Here is a 19,669-nt window from a genome sequence, read left to right on the forward strand (position 1 = left end):
GTAGGTAATGAGGAAACCAAATTATTACTCTTTGCAGATGGTATGACGGTATACTTAGAGAACCCTAGAGAATGAATTAAAAAGCTATTAGAAATAATCCACAACTTTAGCAAAGTTGCAGGATACAAAATAAATCCACATAAATCATCAGCATTTTTATACATCACTAACAAAGCAAGAGATACAAAGAGAAATTCCATTTAAAATAATTATTGATAGTATAAAATGTTATGGGCCAGAACTTTGTACTTAAAACAAGGATTCTTACAAGGTGCTAACTCAGTGGAATTGATAAAGATCTCCTACTTTCTTTTGGTTTAGAACATAGATGGTCACACCCTCTCTTCTCAGGACCAGGTGAGAACCCAAAAAGGAGGTGATCACGCCCTCTTGAACTCGCTCTTCAAAGTTCTTTTCAACTTTCCCTTATGGTACTTGTTGACTATTGGTCTCCTGCTGGTATTTAGCCTTAGATGGAGTTTACCACCTGCTTTGGGCTGCATTGCCAAGCAATCCAACTCCAAGAAGACCCAGTCCCAGCACGCAGGGGGTGGGGGAGGAGGCCCCTTCACCCTCTCACTCTCCCCCCAACCCCCTGGCTACCAACGTCACACTGTCCACCATATTGGGTGCCAAAATGTAGTGTTCTTATTGGTTTTTCTGGAGGTGTTGGAGCAGCCTTCATTTTAGTACAGTAAGCACCACAAGAATAGCCAGGTGTTAAAAATCTAAATCCTTTACTATCTCCTTCACAATCTAGTTTCCTTGCCTGGGGCCCGGGTCAGCTTTCTGGAACCTTTCAGACCAGCCTTGGTCTCAGTGGGGGGAGCAGGAGGGACAGGCCAGCCAACATGAGACTGATGAAGATAGAATGAATCTCTGAGTCCGAGGGCTTGAGCTCCCTCTTCCAGTCTACTTGTCTTCTCTGGCTCTGACTCTCGCTGAGGCTCCCAGCTTATATGCTCTCTTATAATTATATTATCATAGGTGTGAATCTTGTAGAACTATATTAAGTACTAAGTACATGTACTAAACTAGAGAACTAGAATCACCATGCTAAACTAGATAACCATTTTGTTTATCAATTCCACTTAGTTAGCACCTAGTAAGAATCCTTGTTTTAAGTACAGAGTTCTGGCCTATAACAATAAAATATTTGGGAATTTATCTGCCAAGGACAAATCAGGAACTATATGAGCAACACTACAAAACATTTTCCATACAAATGAAGTCAGCTCTAAACAATTGGAAAAAAAATTAAGTGCTCTTGAATAGGTTGAGCAAATATAATGAAGATGACAATATTACCTAAACTAATCTACTTATTTAATGCTATACCAATCAAACTCCCAAGAAACTATTTTACTAACCTAGAAGTAATAACAAAATTCATCTGGAAGAACAAAAGGTCAAGAATTTCAGGGGAATTAATAAAAAAAACAAAAAACAAATGAAGGTAGTCTAGCTGTACCTGATCTAAAACTATATTATAAAGCAGCTGTCATCAAAACCAATATGGTTTTGGGAAGTGTGGGAAAACTGGGAAACTAATACATTGTTGGTGAAGTTATGAAATGATCCAACCATTTTGAAGAGCAATTTGAAACCATGCCCAAAGGGCTATCAAACTGTGCATACCCTTTGATCCAGCAGTGTTTCTAGTAGTCTTATATCCTAAAGAGATCTTAAAGAAGGGAAAGGAACCTACATGTACAAAAATGTTTGTGGCAGCCCTTTTTGTAGTGGCAAGAAACTGGAAATTGAGTGGATGCCCAATCAATTGGAGAATGGCTGAATAAATTGTGGTATGTGAATGTTATGGAATATTATTGTTCTGTAAGAAACGAACAGCAGGATGATTTCAGAGAGGCCTGGAGAGACTTACATGAACTGATGTTAAGTGAAATGAGCAGAACCAGGAGATCATTATACCCGGCAACAACAAGACTATATGATGATCAATTCTGATGGACATGATTCACTTCAACAATGAGATTATTTATACCAGTTCCACTTGTTCATTGATGAAGAGAACCATTTACACCCAGAGAGAGGACTGTGGGAATTGAGTATGGAATACAACATAGCATTGACACTCTTTCTCTTGTTTGTTTGCATTTTGTTTTCTTTCCCAGTTTTTTTCCTTTTTTGATCCTATTTTTCTTGTGCAGTAAGATAACTGTATAAATATGTATATCTATATTGGATTTAACATATTTTAATATATTTAACATACATTGGACTACCTGCCATATTAGAGAGGGTGTGGGGGGAAAGGGGATAATTTGGAACAGAAGACTTTGCAGGGGTCAGTGTTGAAAAATTGTCCATGCATATGTTTGTAAATAAAAAGCTTTAATTTAAAAAAAAAAAAAAAGTTAGCTATAACAAAGAAAAAGACTCCTTGAGGCACTGGGAGAAGAAAGACACCACATGGAAGAACACATTGGTGGGTTAACCCCAAAAGGGATTCAGCAAAGTTAGTGTAGGCCATGGGTAGGGGAAATTTAACTTTGAGGGTTTGACATCATAACTTGGCTTTGTGATTGATTACAGTAAAGTGGGGTTTCCCAAGACCTCCACAGGTGTAGGACTATAAGGCTGAGCTGATCCCCATCAATGCAACTTCTCTGCTTGCCTTAGGGAGTATTATAATCTTATCAGTACTTCAGGCTTTTTCTGCTAACTCCACCTAGTTATCCAGGACCTCATCAACCCACATTCTAAATGAATATATAATCTTAATATTAATGATCAGAGTATAAAAATTTAGTTGAGTCCATGTCAGCTGTGGCTGACAAGATGAACTTGTCCTTGAGCAACATCATTAAACTCAGTTGGAACCAATAGGATAGGCAGAGCAGGGGCCAGGGCAGATGCTAGTTGTGGCTCAGAGCTGCTGGGGTAGCTGAAAAACTCAGGAGGCAGCCAGAGTGAGCGAAGGCTGGGGCCCTCGGAACTGGCTGGCCATGATCACTGGAGTGTCCTCAGTGGTGGCAGGAAACAAGTCCCATCCTAACGTGGACCAAAACACCTTCCAAATAAGTGACAACCCAACCTATTGGACAAAGCTTTGAGGCAGGGCTGGCATTGCAACAAGTGGGAAATTACTAGTCTTTAATCTGAATCTTGGGGTCTCTGATGCAGATATTCGAGAGCAATTTACTGAAATTGAAATCTATACATTATGATCTGCCTGGTCAGAGCTTAAGAACAGCAGATGTTCATTTTGAGTGAAAAGCACATGCTCTGAAGGTCATTGTGAAAATTGGATGAGGGTTATTTTCCACAGAGGTACATTAAAAAAATCAGAGAAATGAAACTGAAACCTGAGAAATGAAATCTAAAAATTAGGCTGATGTAAAACAAAGGAAACGAAACTTAGAGAGGGACTGCCAATTGTCATTCACAGGGAACTATGACCAAATAAGATCAATGGCATTGGGAAATGTAATCAGGGACTTATGCTCAAGTGGGGGAATTAGGCACTTCTGATGGGCTGTAATCTCTGTAACCCAGCCAATGGGAGAAACAAGTGAGGGACTTGTTAGAGAAAGAATTGTCTGAGCTTTTGCACTTCAAGGATGTGCCTACTATCTAGATACCAGTTCTTTCAAGAATGTAAAAAGTTCTTTTCCTGGATTCATCAGTGAGTTAATGATGTTCTTGGTAAAACACTTATTTCTTACACCATGAAACAGTATAATGGTGTCCCTTTTAAGAGTCACCTTTTAAATAATCAGCTTAATCACAGGTTGATCACAACCACATGAAAGAATGCTCCAAATCACTGATAATAAAAATACAAATTAAAACAAAAATGATCAAAAATGGCAATAATAAATGTTGGAGGCATTAGGAAAGGTTAAGAATATTACTTCATTATTATGGGAATTGTGAAATGATAGAAGTATTTTGGATATTAATTTAGAAGTATTCAAATACAGTGATTAAAATGTTCATTACTTTCAGGGATTCTATTACTTTGTTTATTCTCCAAGGAAGTCATTGATAAGAAAATCCCCATATACACTATAATATTTATACCTGAATTTTTTATGATTGAAAAGAATTGGAAACAAAATACATACCACTGACTGTAGAATGGCTAAACAAAATATGGTATATAAATGTAATGGAATATTATTATGCTGTAAGAAATTATACATGAGATGAATCCTGAGAAGTATAGAAAGTTCTGTATGAGTGAAGTAAGCAGAGTCAGCAATAGACACAACTATAATAATTTAAATGAAAAAAAATCACACACCAAAACATCAAAAGTGAACATACCAAAATTATAAAGATTAAGTATGACTGTAAAAAAGATATATGAGTAGACACCCTTAACCCACCTCTCCATGGAGGTAACAGTTTCCTTAACAGTTTCCTAAGTGGTCATACATTGCACATATTTTAGGACTTTTTTACCTATATCAATCAGTAGTGCTGATTATTTTTTTTCTTCTTAAAAATGTTATGTTATATGGGATAACTCTCTGGGAGTACAGTGAGCAAAGAATACTGATGATAACTGTGATTATGTAAGAAAGAGAAACTATCAATAAAAACTTATTAAAAGAAAAAAAGAAAAGTTTCTAGACCAGCTAAAGATTCTCAAAGTTCATGTCTACTAGCCTGAAGCAAAGTAAGAAATTAATAATCATTTCAATTAGGATCCTGTTCTTGATGCCATGATCCAGTAGGATCTATTTTATGATTCTAATAAGAAATAAAAATTTGTTGGTCCAGACACAGCAGATTGCAATTGGGATACAAAGACTAATCTTTATATTATTTTTGGAGACACTGCAAAGAAGTCTTTATTATTCTCTAAAGTTCAGCAATGTTTTCAGTGACAGTAATTTATGAGGGAAATATAATAATAATTTTGCATTATTGCATTTTTTCTCAATTGTACGAGCATTTCTCCATTTTAAAATTCTTAACAGAAAACATTTGTGTTCTATAAATCAAAAATTATGAAGAAGATTGCCTTTTGCTACAATAATATTGTAAAACAAGCATGCACAAAAAGCTCTAGTGCTGTTAAGAATTAAGAACTAATAAAAGGGAGTATTTTCTTTTTTATTGTAGCAAGTTTATTTATTTTTAATACACATTGCTTTATGAATGTTGGAAGAGAAAAATCAGAGCAAAAGGAAAAAACCATGGGAGAAATTTAAAAAACAGAAAAAAGAAATGAACATAGCACATATTGATTTACATTAGCATCCTTAGTTCTTTTTTTTTGGATGCAGATGGCATCTTCTGTCCAAAGTCTATTGGGATTGCTTTGAATCACTGAACCACTGAGAAGAACCAAGTCTTTCATAGTTGATCATCGCACATTCTTGCTGTTATGATGTGCAATATATTTTATTTCTACTTGTTTTGCTTGGCATCAGTTCATGTAAATCTTTCCAGGCTTTTTATAATCAACTTGTTCCTCATTTTTTATAGAATAATAATATTCTGTTACCTTTATGTACCACAATTTGTTTAGCCAATTCCCCAATTGGTAGGTATCCAGTCCTTTTCTAATTCTTTGCTACCACAAAAAGAGCTGCTACAAACATTTTTGCACATGTGGGTCCTTTTCCATCCTTTATGATTTGCTTAGGAATCACAAATTATTTATGATTATAATAAATAATGTTCACAATATATTTTATATAAATATGTAAAACACCTATGATTATAATAAATAATGCATTATTTATTACATTATATTATCTATTATTTTTCAAATAAGCTGTCACTTAAATAGTATTAAATATAATAAATAGCATTAAATATAATGATCAATCATACTGAAGACAAGTAAGTGATTTTTAAAAAACTTATTATTTTTCCAATTACTATTTCTTTTTTTTCTCTACAATTTTTCCCACCTCATTTTCAGAAAAAGGAAAAAATGCCCTTCAAAACAAATAAGCATAATGAAGGGAAGCAAATATCCTCATTGATCATGTCCAAAAACATGTAGGTATATTTAAAGTCTTCTGTCATTAAAGTGCAGATCATGTTATAAATATTTGGTCCTCTGGAATTGTGACTAGTTATTACTCAGATCAGAATTCTAAAGTCTTTCAATGTTATTTTTCTTTATATTGTTTTTATCACTGCATAAATTGTTCTCCTAGTTCTGTTCACTTCACTCATATATCATATTTTGTTTAGCCATTCCCCAAAAGGTGAAAATTCTTTCACAATGTTTGTGTCATAGACTCTTTTAACATCCTAATGCATACTATGGACTCTCAGAATAATGTTTTCAATACTGCTACTAGATTTAGTGGACATCTCTAGAGACAATGATAGAAATTCTTGATCTCTCAACTTGTTATTAAATTAGATGGGAGTGTAATATCCCCTTTAGACTCACTCTTTTCACTACTCTGACACAGGCATAATCAATAAGTATTAATGAAGTGTTAATTATGTGTCAACACTTGTGCTAAGTGCTAGGGATACAAAAAGAGACAAAAAAAAAAATAGTCTCTTCTCTCATCTGTTTGCCTCCTCATGATTCTTCTTAGTCTGGAAGCTGCCCAAATTGGACATATTTGTTGTTAGGGTTTAAGTTTCCATTTTACTACTAAAGGACTTTATTTACAGGGTAAAAATACTTTTTTGGGGAAGTCTGTGAAGACTGTTATGTCAAATTATTATTTTAAATAATAATAACAAATAATGTCATAAACACATAAAACAAATATTTTAGCAATGTTTTATTATTATTATATGTTTCCAATTACTAAGTTGATCATTCATAATTCTATTTCTTAAATCAGGATACTTCAGTACAAAAACAAAGAAATTACATTGTGACCATGTGGTATACTTCTATAATGTAGACACAGTGAGTTTTCAGGAAATAATTGCTGTTTATTTAGCTAGACTCCAGGAATTACAAAAATGCCCTGGGTTATTAATTACTCTATTAAAAATGTTTTGGGGGAATATGTGTGTGTTTTCATTTGTTCAGACTTTATTCATTCCCTGAGCTATTACAAATAGAGTTCTTACTGAATTTACCCTGTGATTAATCATGATTCTTATGCATTAAATATATTCTAGTACCAATGAAACATTTCCTGGTAAAATGATGTTATATCAGACTGGGTCACATTTTAAGAAGAGTACAAATGATATTAAAACATAAATGTTGTATTTGATATGTTTCAATATCAGATTAATGCACTTAATTTTGAAGAAAATGTTGCTTTCTTCAATTGAATATTAACAATTTGTTGAATTCAAAACAACAATAACAACAACAAAAGATATTCTCGATGCTGGCAGCTTGCTCATATTTTTAGATTTTCCTTGACAAAAAAAAATCCCTGAAAAGTCTCCTTTATTTAATACTCATACTACATTATGATTCATAAAATAGACAGGAAAGAAAATTGTGCTTTACAATTACATAATTGTACATTTCTTCCAGTTTGTTGTGTGTATGTGCATGTGTGTGTACTTGTAAAAGACTGGGTTTTACTAAGCTCAGTGTGATTCTACATAATAGATATCAAAATAAATAGGAAAAATATTGAAAGAATTTTTAAGTTTGAGAGTGCAATTCAGTAAATATCATTTGAGGTTTGTTATAATCTTTCCATGATTCATCAAACAGCATTAGTTGGAGAAAATGAATTAGGAACATGAGAGTGTCATTTTTTTCTCATTGGAAGTGAGCACTATTAGCACATCTATATATAAAAAGAAAAGAAGTGAAAATCTACATACATATTTTAGTAATGTGTTTTTCTTGGAATACATAATTCCTTTATTCTCTAACTCTTCTCTTTTTTATCTCATAAGCAACCAACTATTTCATCCATGAGAAATAAGTTTACAAAAATGAGTATAACAAATCCACTGCTTGATTTGCAAGTCAAACTGTTTATCAAACTATATTTGAATAAGGTGAATTAAATTCACCAAGGGCAATCAGTTGCTCTCTTATGGTCTCCTGTTTTGGTTTTCAGCTTCTTATCAACCACTTTTGTTTTAGCATTTACACAGCAATTATCTTTGACAAGAAAAAGTTTTTATGACTATACTTTCTACTTTCTCTTACATATCTGATTGCTTCTTCTTTATGCTCTTTGCTATATCTTTAATACAGGTCATTTCTGATAATACGAGTATCCTCCGAGGCTCTATCCTACACTCTCTTCTCTTCTCTCTGTATATTATTTTACTCTCTTGTGGATTTAGATATGCCCTGAGTTTGAATCTATCCATTTATATATATATATATATATATATATATATATATATATATATATATATATATATATATATATACCCTGTGACCAATCTCCTCATTAATTTCCCCTCAGCTCTAACTCCTACTACAGTGGGAAAAAGAAAAAGAAAAACATCCAGAGAAAGAACTATGGAGTGTGAATGCATATTGATGCAAACTATTTTCACTTTTGTTGTTGTTTTTCTTTCTTGTGCTTTTCCCCTTTTTTTTTAATCTTCTTTCACAACATGACTAATGTGTTTAATATGATTGTAAATCAGATTGCTTGCTGTCTTGGAAAGGGGGGTGGGAATGGAGGGAAGGAGTAAAATTTGAAGCTCAAAATCTTGCAAAGATGAATGTCAAAAACTATCTTTATATGTAATTGAAAAAAATAAAATACTATTAATGAAAAAAGAACTATTAAATAAAACAAAAAGCAGAAGAGACTTTCAAAGCTAGTTCTTAAGAAGAATATTCTTGACTTTTTACATGTTTCCTGTGCTCTGAGTTCAAATTCATCATCTGTCCTTCCACTACAGGTTCTCACTGAGGCTATAATCATGCTACCCAACTTTAAGTTATTTTACCTCTTTTTGATTCTTTCCAAGTGCAGAAGTGGAATCCATGGCCATCCTTTGAGCATAAACTGCTTATTGTGCTTCAGAGTACCTCTGCTAGAAAGAATGGTAAGTCCCAGAGATGAAGCAGGTAGTCAGGAAATGGTGATTGCCACCCATCAGGTACATCCACTCTTTGAAGGGTATATTTATTGATGGAACTATCCTTGACCAATGTTGTCTGCTTCCTATGGGTCACATCACTTCCTGTGGGGCCATGGCACTTCTTGAGGGTCTGGTCTTTAGAGATCACATGGCTCTCTGAATTCCAGGATTCAAGACTGGGAATAGGGATCATGTAACTTCCTGAAACCTGAGGCCCAAGATCTCATCTCCCCACTCTGGGAATAGGGATCATTTGACAGTCTCAGTACTGAGAAATATTTCATCCAATCCATTCCATTCAAATCCATTGATAAATTTTACAAATCAACACCAAATTCATGCTGAAGGAGCAAATACTGAATTTAATGTTAATTTATGATAAATACCAACTATACTAAATTCACTTCTTTTTCCTAAATGCTCACACCAAAGATTACAATATAAGGGTGAATGTGTCCTTGAAGCGGAAATGTTGGTACTTTTGGTCTTACTATATATTTAAAGTAAATCCCTATGTAAAAGCAATTGACAGTAAGTGGTTAAACAGATCTGGGGTCCTATCAGTGGTAGTGAACATTGGGAGAAAGTACACACCCAGAATGGGAGCTCGAACTATTAGAATATAGATAATATATGTGTATAGACACAACTCAAACTTCTGGGGCACCACTAGAATTTTGTAGGTGAGATGTAGTCATCTCTATTCTAAAAGAATGAGAGCAAAGAATATATTTGCTAAAATAAAATAAAGTGCCAAAATGATTGGCTTATATAGTCAGGATGGTAAGAGAGAGAAATGGTGATGAGACTAACAAAGTGAATGCTTCATGGTTCAGTGAAAACTAATGGGTAGAACTTACATAAGTAAAAAGGAAGGAAGGCACACCAGGATGAACAGAGGAACAGTGTGTGTGTGTTTTTGGGATGTGTAAGCAGGTAAATGAAGGTAATATAAAGAGATATATCCCTTAGAGGAACCAAGAATCTATGTTGGAGAATAGTGGGAGACCAGTTTGAATAGAAAGAGTCAATCAAATAACCAAAATGTATTTAAAAACTTAGTATATTCCAAGCACTGTGGTAAGTACTGGAGATATGAAGAAAGGCAAAAATAATTCCTATATACAAGCTATCATTCTGATGTATGAATGTAAAAAATTTAAATGTAAAAATAAAAAAACTAGATACATTCAAGATATATGCATAGTAGATGGGAATCTCAGAGGAAAGGCAATAAGAATTAACAGAATGAGATAATGCATCCCACAGAAAATAGGATTTGAGATGAGAATCGAAGGAAACCAGATTATATTAGAATAAAGTTGTTGGATAGCTAGAAAGAAACTTAGAAATCATTTAGTCAAATTCCCTAATTTTATAAATGAATCAACAAACTGGTATTCAGTAATGTAAAGTTAGTAATACTACTGTGTAAAGTATAAGATTTAACCTAGAATGTACCATCTCTGGGCAGCGTGGTGGCCCTTTAGATAGAGTGCCAGGTCAGGAGTCAAGAAGACTCATCTTCATTTCTGAGTTCAAAGGTAGTCTCGAATACTTAACAGGTATGTTAATAAGTCACTAAATGCTATTTGCCTCAGTTTATCTGTAAAATGAGTTGGAGAAGGAAATTACAAAACCACTCCAGTATCTTCCTCAAGAAAACCCCAAATAGAATCATAAAGTAGATGTTACTGAAAAATGAATGAAAGAAAGTACTATTTTTTTTCCTTTAACGAACTTGTAATTTAATTTAAATTACAGGCAAAACAATACATAAAAATACACGCATATCTAAACTTAAAGTATTTATTAGAAATATGTCTTTCTTGGAAAATTTTAGATGAGCAGTACTATTATTATTTATAACTATATGTACAATAATAAATGTCAAAATTTGTCTCAATTTTCAAATGTCTTAGTTCCTGTTTATTTCACACAAAATATTAATATGAAAAAGTTATCCCAGAATTTATTCTATTTACCTGGACAACTAATACAATCCATTTTTATTGTGAACTTTGGAAAAAATCTTTATTCCTGCCTACCAATCATTTAATTCGGTGCATTTCAGATGTATTTTTTGTGCATAATTCTATAAAAATAAAATTTGAATTTAATTTGATTAGTGCTGAATTTTTTCTGCCTAATTCCACCTGTTTAGCTAAGGAAATAAAGTTTAATTGTCTGCCACATCTGTGCAATAGAGTTCTTTCATTTTTCTCTACATACACTGAGATAATATGAAAAGGTTTCCTGGATTGGTGTGTGTGTGTGTGTGTGTGTGTGTGTGTGTTTTAATACTAAACCCCAAAACCCTAAGACTTGCTTGAGGAAATGCAGGATTGAGAAGAAGAAACATAGAATGGGCTATGAATGCATTAGAAGTAAGATTGGAAATAGGTCTGATTGTAGAGGAAGAGAGAAGCACAAACAATTTTAAAGCCTGGGGAAGATCCAGAGAAAGATTATTTGGGGCACTGATGTAGAGGCAGGGGGGATAGGATTCATTCCTTACCTTAATTATCTTCAACATGTGATACTTTGTCCCCCTTCACCATGTCACCAACCAGCTTCAGTTACCAACTCTCTCTTTAAGCACATAGGTTCACAAAGCTAAGAAAAATAAAAAGGTTACTATAGCAAATGGATGTACGTCAGAGCTCTAAAAATAGTCATACCAGCCAGTGAACAACATTCGTTTCTCCCAGTGACCAATGTAGTCTCAGTTTCTTACAGCATGATTTCTTTTCAACTGAGTCATGTCCATCATGTTATATAGAATGTAGATTTTTTAGTTTCTAGCTTGGAAGCCCATTTTGGTTTATATAAAAAAGAATCCTGTTATTTTCTTATGACTCATTGCTCCGGGGGAAAACATTGCATACAGGGATAACTAGACTAATATGCAGTTAGTGAGAAGCAATGCAAGAAGATAATAGGTATTTTGAGCTACACCTGACTCATACCAGTCCCATGGTAGTTTAGCTTTAATACTGAAACAAAATTAGACCCTCATAGGTCTTTAAACAGTTATTTAGATTTACTTAACCATAACAGGAGGAGAATATTCAATAAGGATACATATTGAGGAGACTTTAATTTAATTCAATTAAGTGAAATTCCCTTACTTGAGTTACCCATCTTCATCTACCAGCCAGGTATTGAAACATCCATGTAATCCTTGTAGTTGCTTTGTATCTAGGTAATGATGAAGGGATGTCAATAGTTTCAGCCTTTAGTCCCTTGAACAAATTACGTATTAAGAAATGTTTTAATAACTTTCAAGAAATAACTAGCAAGGAGGCAGAGTCAGGATGGCAAAGTTGAAAGAAGTATAATTTAGCTTCCACAGCACCCTACCTCCAAAGAGATCTAGAAATTGCATTAGATTTTATTTTGATAAGTAAGTTTTTTTTTAAGGGTTATTTTTTTTTTCAGCACAAATCAGCTTAGGTAGATAAAAATGTAAAGACACTCACCATGTGGTCACATGCAGCCCATGTGCAACATGCTGCACATAAGGGATTCTAGAGCTCAGAGACTGAAAGAAAATCAAGATTGGACACCAGAGCATAAAAAGATCTAGAGATTTATTAACTACTGCAGGATACAAGAACAGTTACTACTCAGCAGCTTTGTCACCCACTACTTAATTCCAGATCATAGATTCAGAGTGGACTTCTTCTGAAGGGTATCTTTATTCTGGATTGGTGGAGAGGAATGGCTAAGATCATGACCCGTAGCCATGAATGAGGAAAAATTCAAATAGTAACTGTGATTCTGACTAGGAACAGAACAGGGACTCAATTCTACACCTCCAGGCAAGGTTAAAGCTTGCAGTATATCTCAGCAGGCTAAAAGTCACCAAGTCCAGCAGCAATCCACTGAAACTGTAAACTAAGTTCAAAGCAGCAGGCTCAAACCTGGGTCAGAAACTCGGCATTGATCAGGTTTTACACCAGATTGGGAAAGCTTTAGAATCACATAAAAGAACAGAAGCTCAGCTTAAATGTTCCCTTCAGAAGTGGACAGAGTCCAGCCCTCAAATAAAATCTAATAAATAGTAGGTGGATAGAATAAACAAATAAAAACAATCCTAATCAGCTTAAAAGACAAATCCAGGAGAAAAGAATGATTTTAAAATATCTATAAACAAAGGTCTCAAAGAAAAATGTAGCTTGGACAAAAGTCAAACAGAATTTCTGGAAGAGATAAATCTTCTTAAAGAAACAAAATGGTTTAATAAATAAATTTTAAATGATTTTTAAAACTGAATGAGATGGTAGTGAAAATGGAAAAAAGAAATGAGATGCATGAAATAAAGTTGTGAAAAAAGAATTAAGGGCTTAGAACAAGAAGAACAAAAAGAACTTTACTCAAGGTGAAGGTGGGGGTAACTTGATGAAAATTATGACTGAGGGCTTGTGCTCCAGCCTTCAGACTCTAGCATTCTGTCCCCTTGTTTCTAAATCTCTGAATCTCCCTGACTGAGGCTTCTAGTTTATATGCTACACATTGAGTACAAACCAATCATTACATCATTAGGAAACCATCATTTGTTGTAGGATTAAATCAATGCTGAACTAGATTTAACCATTGTCTCCTCAATTCCATTTAGTAATTCCACTTACTACCCTGTTTCAAGTTCTGGCCCATAACATTATTTGTAATAGGATTGAGTCAAATGCTAAACTAGATTTAATCATTGTCTCCTCAATTCCACTTAGTACTTCCTTGCAAGTTCTGGCCTGTAACAGGAAAGTCTCTATTGTTTCCTCCAGTTAAAGACTAGGTTACCTAATTTTGCATGTTGGTATGTATCTTAGTTAATTGTTTTTATCATAATCAATTGGTCTTATTTGATTGTCTTTTATGTATAAAAATTTGCTTTACACTGTAGTGATGGTCTTTGGACTGACTGGAGAGTCTACTGACCTATTTATTCTGCATGTTTATCCAATAAATTACTTTTGCATAGAGTATTTCCTCAGTTGTTAGATAACTGCCACAAAAATCTAGATGTTATATTTCAAGAAAACATAAAGGAAAATTGTCCAGATCTCTTACAACAAGAGGGCAAAGTACAAATTGAAAGCAAATATATGCATAGCGAATATTATCTTTTGATGACAATAAAAGTCAGCTTCTCTTTATTTAGAGATAAAACAAATTATAAAAGTACAAACCTAATTTTAAAAAATAAAAAACAAAAGTTTTTCAAACTAACATAAAGTCCAAATAATTATAGAAGAATGAACAAATAAAAAAGAACCCAGCCACAAAGATTTACTATAGTGACAAGGAAGCTTAAGACATGAACACATATGGAATATTATTGTTCTATAAGAAATGACCAACAGGATAATTTCAGAAAGGCCTGGAGAGACTTCTATGAATTGATGCTAAGTGAACCAAGCAGAACCAGGAGACCATTATACATGCCAACAAGAAGACTATACAATGATCAATTCTGATGGAGATGGTTCTCTTCAACAATGAATTGATTTCAGACCAGTTCCAATTGTTCAGTAATGAACAGTAATCTCCCTGGTTGTAGATGGCTGTGGGAAGGGAGAGGACTGGGGGAACTGAGTGTGGACTACAACATAGCATTTTCACTCTGTTGTTTGCTTGCATTTTTGTTTTCTTTCTCAGGTTTTTTTTCTTTCTAGATGCAATTTTTCTTGTGCAGCAAAATAACTGTATGGATATGTATACATATATTGGATTTAATATATATTTTAACATGTATTGGAATACATGCCATCTAAGGGAGGAGGTGAGGGGAAGGAGGGGAAAATTTGGAACAGAAAGTTTTGCAAGGGTCAGTGTTGAAAAACTACCCAGGCATGTGTTTTGATATATAAAAATAAAAAAGAATAAAAAAAAAAGACATGAACACAGAAAACAATTATTTGAAAATACCTATAAGAAAAAAAATTGCATCTCCAATTGATAAATGGTCAAAGGATATGAACAGACAATTCTCAGATGAAGAAATTGAAACTACTTCTAGCCATATGAAAAGATGCCCCAAGTCATTATTAATTAGAGAAATGCAAATTAAGACAACTTTGAGATACTACTACCTGTCAGATTGGCTGGAATGACAGGGAAAGATAATGCAGAATGTTGGAGGGGATGTGGGAAAACAGGGACACTAATATATTGTTAGTGGAATTGTGAACACATCCAGCCATTCTGGAGAACAATTTGGAACTATGCTCAAAAAGTTATCAAACAGTGCATACCCTTTGATCCAGCAGTGTTACTACTGGGCTTATACCCCAAAGAGATTTTAAAGAAGGGAAAAAGATCTGTATGTGCAATAATGTTTGTGGCAGCCCTCTTTGTAGTGGCCAGAAACTGGAAACTGAGTGGATGCCCATCAATTGGAGAATGGCTGAATAAATTGTGGTATATGAATATTATGGAATATTATTGTTCTGTAAGAAATGACCAGCAGGATGATTTCAGAAAGGCCTGGAGAGACTTACACGAACTGATGCTGAGTGAAATGAGCAGGACCAGGAGATCATTATATACTTCAACAACAATACTATATGATGACCAGTTCTGATGGACCAGGCCATCCTCAGCAACGAGATCAACCAAATCATTTCCAATGGAGCAGTAATGAACTGAACCAGCTATGCCCAGAAAAAGAACTCTGGGAGATGACTAAAAACCATTATTGAATTCCCAATCCCTATATTTATGCACACCTGCATTTTTGATTTCCTTCACAAGCTAATTGTACAATATTTCAGAGTCTGATTCTTTTTGTACAGCAAAATAACGTTTTGGTCATGTATACTTATTGTGTATCTAATTTATATTTTAATATATTTAACATCTACTGGTCATCCTGCCATCTAGGGGAGGGGGTGGGGGGATAAGAGGTGAAAAATTGGAACAAGAGGTTTGGCAATTGTTAATGCTGTAAAGTTACCCATGCATATATCCTGTAAATAAAAGGCTATTAAATTTTTAAAAAATAACTGTTTGGACATGTATACTTATATTGTATTTAATTTATACTTTCACATATTTAACATGTAGTGGTCAACCTGCCATCTGGGGGAAGGGTTGGGGAGAAGGAGGGGAAAAATTGGAACAAAAGGTCTGGCAATTGTCAATGCTGTAAAATTACCCATGCATATAACTTGTAAATAAAAAGCTATAAGAAAAAAATTGCAAATTGGAATAAACCTAGCAAAATTCCTGGGTTTCTTTTATTTTAAAAAATCTTTCTAGAAGACTTTTAAAAAGAGAAAACAGGAGGAGGCAATTTGGTGCAGAGGAGTTTAGGGAGGATGATAATTTTGAGATCTGTTGAGTTTCAAGTGCCAGCAAGATTTTCAGGTAAAAATATACAGCAAGGAATTTGAGTAGAATCACATCTTTCTGAGTTGGAAATCTCCATTACCTACATTTATACTTTTGGAAGATAGGCTTCCAAGAATTAATCATTAGAGTTGTAAAAGTGAATAAGATTTCCAAAGAACAGAGTACAGAGAAAGAAGAGAATCAGGAAGTGAAGATGTTTTACTGATTGAACAATCATACTCAAAGATAATTAATTGCTCTGTGTAACATTAGCAAAATGTGTTATTGGATCATGGTTGTAGTTAGGCGTGAAAAATTCAAAAATCATCTCACTAGGTCAAGAATGATATGTGATTAGCAGCCAATTCTTGGTAGAACATTTATATTTACACATCCTATTTTGACCATATAGCCCAACATTTTCTACAAATTTCAACCTACTCCCTCCTTAAGTCATTTCAGTAAAGTACATAAACAACTTAAAAACCAAGTTCCTGTATTGCCTTATATTCATGGATATGTCCTGCTGTCCATCCCAAGGTTCCATTTCATGGTTTCCTACAAGTGAACTCCATACTAAAGCTTAGATTGATCACCCGTTCTTTTTATGCCTCTTTCCTCTGAATTCTTGAATCACAAGCAGCCAGTGCAACATTTGTAAACAACCATATTTTCCTTGACCCTTTTTTATTTAACATGTTTAGCAAATAATTGAATACAGGATATATAAGATTTTTCAGATGACACAAAACTATCAATCAACAAATTAATAAATACTATATACCTATGATACAATAGTGAGAGAGTAGAACTCTCTTGGCCCTTCTTGTTGATTATCAATACTCATTTAACTGGTTGCTCAGCTGAAACTTTGTGAATATACTATTAGATAGGACTTTTTAAACTTTTTTTCATTTGTGATTCCTTTTTGCCCAAGAAATTTCTATGTGACCTCAGGTATACAGATATATAAAATACAAATAAAAATCAAACATTTACTGATGATAAAAAATAATTTCATGATCCCCACATTCAGTTATGAGATCCCAAATGAGAATCACGAACCACAATTTAAGAAACTGGGCTATAGAAAAAAACCCTGTCTTCAAGAATCTCCTTCCTGCAGGTTGTTAAGATGTGAGGAAGAAACTTTAAACTCCGGAGAACTGGTGTTGAACACCCCTGGACTTGCCCATAGAAACACGGTCTTATAAGGCAAGTGTTTGTCTGGAGTGGAGCCTCTTATTTGTGTTTTCTTTCTTTTGATATAGTGCCTTGTGAAATCTTGAAGGGCATTTTGTCTTATCATTTCCCAGGCATCCAAACGGTGAAGTATTAGATTACTGGAGGGTTTCAGAAGCAATAACAGCCATGACAAAGGCAGCAACAGAAAGGACAAGAGGGAAAGCCAACCATACACGGAAAGAAACTACTGAGAAGAAAAGTGCTCTCCCGATATTCATCAGGCATTATCCAATAGAGATGAAATGCAATAAAGATAATGAGCAACTTTCTTGTAAATGTCCCAATGAGAAATGTGTACTAGTCTCTCGACTGATTGAAATTGTTTTATCATTTTGTATTGCAGAGTTCTCTTTCTGTGCAGGATTAAAACTGTCTGTTTTATAACTGATTCTTGTTTGTCTGAATAATCTTTTTACTTCCTTTCCTCCTCTGGGAAGAACCTCTTAGACTAGATCCAAAAATAGAAATGTTCTTCAGGAATCTGAGGTGTCAGTAAAAACCTAGTCATTCTATTGAGACAGACAGACAAACACAGAAATATGAACCCAGGGAAAAGTATGAAAGTAAATACAGGACAGGGATTTGTGACCAGTTCTGTGGCTCCAGCCTAGAGTGACCTGATTAACCACTGTGTTAGACTAACACTGAAATAAAAAAATAAAACTGTTTTCCCCTCCTCCTTCCCCTCAAACTTACATTCTATGTGGGAGAAAATATTTATATACAGAGAGAGAGGAATGTAAGAAGTAAGTAAGTGTGTTGAGTATTCATTTCATTCAAGGAGAACTTGTAAAAATATGTGGACAAAAAAGATGGAGTGTCTATCTTATGTGAAGAATGTCAAGAAGACCAGTTTGACCAACACATGGAATTATAAGTAGTAATGTAAAATAAAGCTTAAAAAGAAGGTTGAAATAAGGTGAAAACCTTTGAACGCTAAGGAAGGAGAAAATATTTGATCTTAGAGGTAATCAGTTTACTGAAGAGAGTAAAATGGTTGACTAAACTTTAGGAAAAATCACCACAAAAGCTGTATGGAAAATTAATTGGAGAGAGGAGAAATTTGAAGAAAAGAGTTCAATTAGGAGATAATTGCAATAATGTAGGTGAGAAGAGGTTTCTATGTAGTTTATGGGATCCAAGAATGTGGTCAATGACTTGGGATGTCTCATGATAAGAAGTCTCTAATGACATTTTTAATAGCTCAGTTCCTAGGACTCAATTAAAAAATAATGTAGTCTTTCCATTGAAAACAAAGAAATCCCTAGATCCCAGAACCTCAAGAAAACAAACTCAATTCTTTCTCTAAGGAACAAATTATTGACATGGATATCAAATTCCATGCTGAAGTCAAGGAACTGGCTTGCAATACAATAATTTTGTTCCTTTAAAATGTATAAATAGTCCTTACTTTTTCATACTCTCCCCACATTACTTTCCTCTCCCAATCTAATATGCTGATAAGACTTGTCACAATTTCAATATCTCTTGAATATGCTCTCTTCTCTCCTCTGATATTGCCACCATTCTAGTGCAGGACCTCTTCATCTCAACACTGGATTACAAATAGCCTGACTCAAGTTTCTCCCCACTCTAATCCATTCTCCACTCAGCCACTAAAGTGATTTTCCTAAAATATAGGTCTGATTCATGTCATTCTCCTAACTCAACAGACTCCAATGCTATTGCTTCCAGGAGTGAATACAAAATGATCTATTTGACATTCAAAAACCACCATAACAGAACTCCCTTCAACCTTTGAAGTCTTCTTACACCTTACTCCTCAACATAAACTCTTCAATTCAATTACATCAGAAATAATCACTTCACCTTTTAGCTCCAGGAATATTCCTGGGGATGTTCCCCTTACCTAGAGTGCTCTCCTTTCTCTGTCCTTACTAATAACCTTCATGTCTTCTTTTAAGTCCTAATTAAAATTCTACCTTCTACCTTTTCTATAAAAGTACTTTGTTACCTTTTTTTTAGTTGATTTTCTAATATTCTCTAAGGATAGCATTATATAATCTACAAAGAGTGATAGTTTTGTTTTCTCATCGCCTATTTTTATTCCTTCAGTTTCTTTTTTGTGTCTTAATACTATAGCTAGGTA

At 34.1% G+C, this 19,669-nt stretch overlaps 1 protein-coding gene across 2 annotated transcripts in view; it reads right to left on the minus strand.

The window, feature by feature from the left end:
• SYT10 (synaptotagmin 10) overlaps positions 1-19,669 on the minus strand; it is a 154,076-nt gene that overhangs the window by 127,417 nt on the left and 6,990 nt on the right. For both annotated transcript variants that reach the window (XM_031940505.1, XM_031940504.1), the window contains exon 2: positions 11,501-11,598. The gene's annotated coding sequence lies outside the window, so the exon portion shown is untranslated. The remainder of the gene's footprint in view (positions 1-11,500; positions 11,599-19,669) is intronic.

The sequence above is a fragment of the Sarcophilus harrisii genome, chromosome 5, assembly GCF_902635505.1.
Source record: "Sarcophilus harrisii chromosome 5, mSarHar1.11, whole genome shotgun sequence".
Lineage (NCBI taxonomy): Eukaryota > Metazoa > Chordata > Mammalia > Dasyuromorphia > Dasyuridae > Sarcophilus > Sarcophilus harrisii.